This window comes from Arachis duranensis, chromosome 6 (genome assembly GCF_000817695.3).
Source record: "Arachis duranensis cultivar V14167 chromosome 6, aradu.V14167.gnm2.J7QH, whole genome shotgun sequence".
Taxonomy (NCBI): Eukaryota; Viridiplantae; Streptophyta; class Magnoliopsida; order Fabales; family Fabaceae; genus Arachis; species Arachis duranensis.
The window spans coordinates 8,962,045-8,969,209 of NC_029777.3; the positions used below are offsets into that span (position 1 = coordinate 8,962,045).

Consider the following 7,165-nt stretch of genomic DNA (forward strand, 5'->3'; position numbering starts at 1 on the left):
GCAATTTATTTTATCATCATATTCTATAGTTTGAATATAGGCCTGTAGTGTTATAGTTTTCAAATAATAATGCACTATTTTAGTTTAATTTTGGTGTGTTTATGAAACTATAGATAAACTATAGTTTAATTTTCAAATAATAATGCACTATTCGAACTCAAATGTAAATTAAAATTAATTACATATATAAAATATTTATGTTTAATATATATACATTTAAATAATAAAAAAATTTACTTAATGTAGTTCCGATGAAAAATAATTTTAAGAAACTATGTTTTTTTTATTTATAGTGCAAAAAGAAATTACATTTTTTCTAAAAGCTAAAAAGTTGTTCGATTTGATGTTGGAATATTAGTTAAAATTCAGATAAAATTGGTTTATTATTGTATGAAGAGCAATATTTTTGTATATATAATACATTAAAAAAATTTAGAATAAAGAATTTAATTGGATGTTTAAATTTAATTTTAAATTAATTGAGAATATATATATATNTTTCAAATATTTGTATATTAAATAAAAATCATAAATAAGCTTTTGTTGCTAATAGTAATTACATTTGCAAACAAGTAAAAAAAAAAAGAAATAATGTTAATAATTACATTTATTAAAAAATAATTTACAAATAAAAAAATAGTGCTATTCACACATATTATATTATGATGTGTTGTAAAAAATATCCTAGCAGAGAAAGAGTACGTACTCCGTACTCAAGGAGAATGAGAGAAGGCGATAGTGGGGGTGAGCGGTTGAGGGTGAAACACGGTGAGAAAGATGGCCATGCCATTAGAAGAGATAAGGGGGATAGCGTGGGTGGGTGTGTATCCAGTGTTAAGGAGGGTTCTTCTCGAGAGGGGTTAGGAAAGCCATCGAAAGTCTCTTTTAGAGATAAAGTCATTGGTGCATAAAAGTCTAAAGCCTTTGCATTAGTAGGGTCTTTATTCAAGGATGGTATCGCAACGGTGACAGGTAAACAAGGTGATTCTCGTCCACCAAGTGTCAGTTTTACCAAGGAGGTAAAGAGCTGTCTAGCTGAACCTTATAGGGAAGCCATCGTGATCAAGGTGCTGGACAAGCATTATGGCTACACGGCTCTCATGCATAAGCTTCGGATAGTATGGCCCATCAAAGGAGGGTTTGATTTGTTGGATGTGAGATTTGGATATTTTTTGGTTAAATTTGATATTGCTGCAGATCGTGAGAAAGTCATTCTTGGTGGCCCGTGGTTGATAGACGGTTACTATGTTGCAGTAAAGCCATGGGATGTGGATTTTAGGCGATGCAAAAAATCCTTTGGATCAATGCTGGTATGGATTCGAGTCTCGGGACTTCCAATTTGGTGCTACCAAGAACAAGTAATGCTGCGAATTGCTTCTGCAATAGGGATTCCGGTAAAAGTAGATTTGGCCACTAAGCTTGCAGAAAGACGAAAATATGTCCGAGCTTGTGTTCAAATTAATCTTGAGTTGCCTGTAATCAAACATATTATAGTGGAGGGTGTGACTTATAAAGTGGAATACGAGAGTTTACAGTTGATTTGTGCTACTTGTGCAGGGTATGGGCATGATAGATCGTTGGGCATGGAGAAGGAGTCCTTGGAAGGAAACGGAAATTCCTTTGGTGATGAAAAAAATAATGAAGCCCCGACACTAGTGCCACACAACAATCATGAGATTTAAAAAGAGGCCGAATCAGAAGCTCGTGATTTGGGTGAGAATCCTCATAATTTCGGTGAGAAATTAGGAGTTGTTAAAGGGAAGGATGTGGTTACGAAATCATTGGCTCCTCACGTGCCTGATGGTCATGTTAATGAGGCATGCATGGATGATGGAGAAGGCTTGCAACAAGTGTTGTGTAAGGGAAAATTCACAATGGGCCAGTCATCAAGTTTGAAGGACCAAGATGGAAAGCAGCACAAGTTTAGTTCGAGAAGGGTTCCAAGGCCCAATTTGCATGGTGATGGAGGCAAATCAATTGGCATTAGGATGGGGAAGCGAGAAAAACATGAAATTGCGCCATCTCCATCGCGCAAAACTCCTGCACATCGTGGAATTTCTCTACGGAAGCGTCCTCCGCCTTCCTCCTTGCAGAACTCGCCAGTTGATAAAAATGGTGGCACAACGGAGGAAACCTTAGTAGATGAAAGCATGGCAGGTGTAGTGTCGGGGGGTCCGAAGGTGGCAATTATTGAGGATCAGAGTGTGCCAGTACCGCAGGACAAACCACCTATTGAGGTTGGTGATTCTGTTTAGAGTTTATGTTCTTATTTATTCTGTCCCTATTATTTATGGATAGTTTAAATATGATTGTTTGGAATATTATGGGTGCTTCTAATAAGTTAGCCCGGGTGCATTGTAAGGAACTTGTTAGAAAATTTAGACATGTTTTCTTTATTGTGGTTGAAACTCACTCCCCTTTTCAGCATTTAAAATTATTTTGGGAAAGGTTGGGGTATCACTCTGTTGGTATAGTAGAAGCAGAGGGGCATAAGGGAGGTATTTGGTTTCTATCCTCTAGGAAGGGTGTTTGTTGTAAGTTCATTGATGCTTTTGATTAGGGTGTTACTGTGGAGGTTCACTTTGATAATTTAATTTGGAGGTGTAGTGGTATTTATGGTAGTCCTCAATTTAATAAAAGGGTTTTCCTTTGGGATTATCTTGTTGCACAATCCATGGTTTTTCAAGGACCTTGGATTGTTCTTGGTGATTTTAATGAAGTCAAATTTTCTCATGAATATAAGGGCTGTCAATTTTCTCATCAAAGAGCAGACATGTTTGCTACTTCATTAGGGGATAGTGGTTTGTTTGATCTGAAGACTATTGGGAGGCGATTTTCTTGGTACAGGAGGGTGAAAAATTATGTTGACGTGGCAAAAAAGCTTGATCGAGTCTATATAAATAGTAGTTGATTATCTATCTTTCCAGAGGCTTATGCAGAAGTTTTAAATAGGCTTCAGTCTGATCATTGCCCTATTCTGGTGCATTGTAAAGGTCGTCCTCAGCCTAAAGGGAATCGACCTTTCTGATTTGTTGCTGCTTGGGCTACTCATGCTGGGTATAGGGATATTGTAAACCAGTCATGGTGGTCTAGTAATAGAGGGATTCATGGCAATCTTTCGGAAGTACAAAAGAATTCACTAGAGTTTAATTCGAAGGTATTTGGTAACATTTTTGTTAAGAAATGTGAATTAGAGTAGCAGATTAATTACTTACAAAAGTATTTGGAAGTGGTGGATAATATTTATTTGCGTCAGAAAGAGCAACAGTTGCTTGATGATTATAATAATACTTTAGTGCAAGAAGAGCTCCTATGGTTCCAAAAGTCTAGAGAGCAGTGGGTAAGGTTCGGAGATAGGAACACAAGATTCTTTCATATTCAAACTCTTGCGCGAAGAAAGCATAATAAGATTCATGGCCTTTTTCTCAAGGATGGAGTGTGGGAAACTGATCCAGAGGTTTTGAGTCAAGAAGCAGAGTCTTTCTATAAAAGCTTATTCTGTCATTTGGATGATGTTGATTTGGGTTGCCTTGGTGATGTGCCTCTTCCTTCTCTGAATGAGGAAGCTTGCAATAATCTTATGGCACCAGTTACTATGGAGGAAGTCAGAACAGCTGTTTTTCACATGAACTCTTTTAAAGCTTCGGGTCCTGATGGGTTTCAAGCTTTCTTCTTCAAAGAATATTGGGAGATCATTGGTCTTGATGTTTGGAAGATGGTTAAGCAGGCATTTTCCGGTGTTACTCTTGATCCGAGAATGTTGGAGACTTTACTGGTTCTCATTCGAAAGGTTGAATCACCGGTATCTATGAAAGATTTCAGGCCAATTAGTCTCTACAATGTAGTTTACAAGATCATCATGAAGGTCCTTGTTAATAGGCTTCGTCCTCATCTTGCGGAGATTGTTGGCCCGCTTCAAGGAGGATTTATTCCGGAACGAGGAACTCCTGACAACATCATTATTGCTCAAGAAGTCCTCCACTTTATGAAGAAGACTAAATCAAAGAAAGGCACACTGGCCTTTAAGATTGATCTGAAGAAAGCTTATGACAGAGTTGACTGGAGGTTTTTAGCTCATACCCTTAAGAGCTTTGGTTTTCCTATTCCTACACTTAATTTGATTATGAATTGTGTCACTGCTTCTTCCTTATCTATTCTTTGGAACGGGAGTCGTCTGAATGGCTTTACTCCTAGCCGAGGCCTTAGACAAGGAGACCCTATGTCACCCTATCTTTTTGTGTTGTGTATGGAGCGATTGGCATGCTTTATTAGTCATCAGGTTGATTTGTGCTTGTGGGAGCCTGTTGCTATTTCTAGAGGGGGACCAAGAATATCCCACTTAATGTTTGCGGATGACTTGCTTCTATTCTGTAAAACTACAAAGAGACAAGTACAAAATATGATGTTGGTTTTAGAGACTTTTTTGCAAAGCATCTGGGATGAAGATTAATGTGGAAAAGTCTAAAGCACTTTGCTCCAAGAATGTCTCTGCAACAAGAAAAGAGGTTTTCACTGGGGTATCCTCTATCAGATTTGTCCAAGACCTGAGCAAGTATCTTGGGGTTACCCTTAGCCATTCTAGGGTGACTCGTTCAGCTTTCAATGGTGTCCTGGATAAGATTCAGAGTAGGCTAGCAAGCTGGAAAGGGAGTTTACTCAATCGGGCTGATAGACTCTGCTTGGTTAATTCTGTTGCCGCCGCTATTTCCACATACCAGATGCAGGTCTCTATTTTTTCCAAAGGAATCATTAGTAAATTGGAGTCTATGATGAGAAATTTTCTTTGGAAAGGACAAGTTGATGGAAGAAGATTGAACCTTATTAATTGGAAGGTACTGGTTACTCCAAAAAAATATGGAGGTTTGGGGATTAGAGATCCTTATTGTGTAAATATTGCTCTTCTTGGGAAGCTAGTTTGGACTTTTTTCCAGCAGCCAAACAAGCTATGGGTCCAATTGTTGGATGCCAAATATCGATCATCTCTATATGACTGTTTTAGTTATTCTAAGAACAAGGACTCTCCCATTTGGAGGTGTCTTTGCAAGACTTGGGAAGTGTTGAAGGATGGGTTTGCTTGGTGTATTGGAGATTTGAACCAGAATTTTTTGTTTTTTAGCTGGAGGAGAGAAGGACGGTTATCTAATGAGATGGATTATGTTCACATTTCTGATTCGAATCTCCGGATACAAGATATTTGGTCGGTTGGTAGGTGGCATTTGGATACTCTTTATTCTCCTTTACCTCAAAATCTGAAAGGTAATATTCTCTCTTACAATTCAGATGAACAAACAGGTCCGGAAGTGGGTTGGTATCGGAGTGGGTCTGCTGCCAAAGTCTATGACTCATGCAATGGTTACTTGTGATTGTGTAAGCAGCTGTTTGGTTGGGAGGAGCGGGAGAACTGGCTTTGGCTTTGGCGTCAGCTTGTTCCGGAAAAGCATAAGTTTTTGGCTTGGTTGTGTCTTAAGGAGGCTCTTCCTATTGCAAGTTTTTGCTTTAGAAGAGGGATGTCGTCATCGGATAGGTGTCCAAGATGTCTTTCTAGCCAGGAATCGGTTTTACATTGTATTCGGGATTGTCCAAAAGCTCAGCTTGTCTGGTATAGGTTGAATATTTCTTGTCATCCTTTGGATTTGAAGAACTGGTTCTTGTATCATAGCAGAGAGCATCCGTTCAAGTTCTTTTCGGGACTTTGGTGGATATGGCGAGCAAGGAATAATGACATCTTTAATCCCCATGAAACTTGGCCTCCGAAAAAAGTGATTTGTCTGGCATTAACTTCAGAAAAGGAGCTTAGGAATATTTTTGAATTACAACGTATGTCCCTTCCCTCTACTCTAAATGGTTTTTGGAATCCCCCATCCATTGATACTTTTAAGATTAATTGTGATGCTAGTTATTTTGGTTCGGGTGATAGTGTTGGTTTTGCTTGTGTTATTAGAGATTGTACTGGGAGTTGGCAAAGGGGGTGTTTGGGAATGATTGAGAGTAATAGTATTCTTCAAGGAGAATTGTTTGCTATTTTGAGAGGATATCTCTTAGTTTGGGATGTGGGTCAACGAGATGTTATTTGTGAGACGGATTGTGTGGAAGCATTTAATCTTGTTACACAAGATGGTTTTGGGTTTAGTGATCCATTGGTGCTCAAAATAAGAGATATTATGCATTGGAATTGGCGTGTTGACTTTCGTTTGATTATGAGAGATGCAAACACAGTAGCAGATACTATGACAAAGATGGCGATGAAGTTACAACTTTCGCATGTGGAGCTTCTTTCACTTTGGGAGGAGTTTAAGAGTAGTCTTAAACGAGACTGTCTCCCTATTTAAACAATTCTTTATTTTATTTGTTTTATCTTTTTTGTTTAATTTATTTCGGTCACCAAAAAAATCAAATATTATGATGTGTTGTATAGAATTTTAAACGACTAAATCCCCATTTTGGTCCCTCAGATTCACGCGATTACTCATTTTGGTCCCTGAAATTTAAAATTACCTATACTGATCCTCCAGATTTAAGTTTTGGCACTAATATGGTCCCTCAACTCTTTCCGGTGATGATTAGGCAAATGGAATGCTGAGATGACACCTTTCCTATCACGTTGGACGCTGTAACGGCTAGTTAATGTGGCAATGGTTGTATTTGTATCCAATTTAGTCCATGAAACCCTAATTATCTTATTATTTATCTGAGTTATAATAACAAAGTTTTAATAAATGGGGACTAAATTGGATACAAATACAATCCTTGCCACATCAACTAGTCGTTACAGCCTCCAACGTGACAGGAAGGGTGTCATCTCAGCACTCCATTTGCTTAATCATCACCGGAAAGAGTTGAGGGACCATATTGGTGCCTAAACTTAAATCTGGAGGACCAGTATAGTTAATTTTGAATTTCGGGGACCAAAATAAGTAATCGCGTGAATCTCAGGGACCAAAATGGGGATTTAGTCAATTTTAAACTTGCAGATTTATAATCCTGCAATATTAAAGAACAAAAAAAAAACGAAAGTTACGTTTTAACATAAAAAAAGAAAAAAAATCCCCTGCAAACTAGGAGGGTTGCCTTGGAATACTACTATATTATTATTATTATTATTATTATTATTATTATTATTATTATTATTAATTCAGCAGGCTAATGACTAATTTATTGCAGATTT

At 37.7% G+C, this 7,165-nt stretch overlaps 1 pseudogene; it reads left to right on the top strand.

Annotated features, from left to right (window-relative positions):
- Window positions 1-665: 665 nt before the first annotated feature.
- On the top strand, window positions 666-6,329 carry LOC107492422 (uncharacterized; annotated as a pseudogene).
- The last annotated feature ends 836 nt before the right edge of the window (window positions 6,330-7,165 follow it).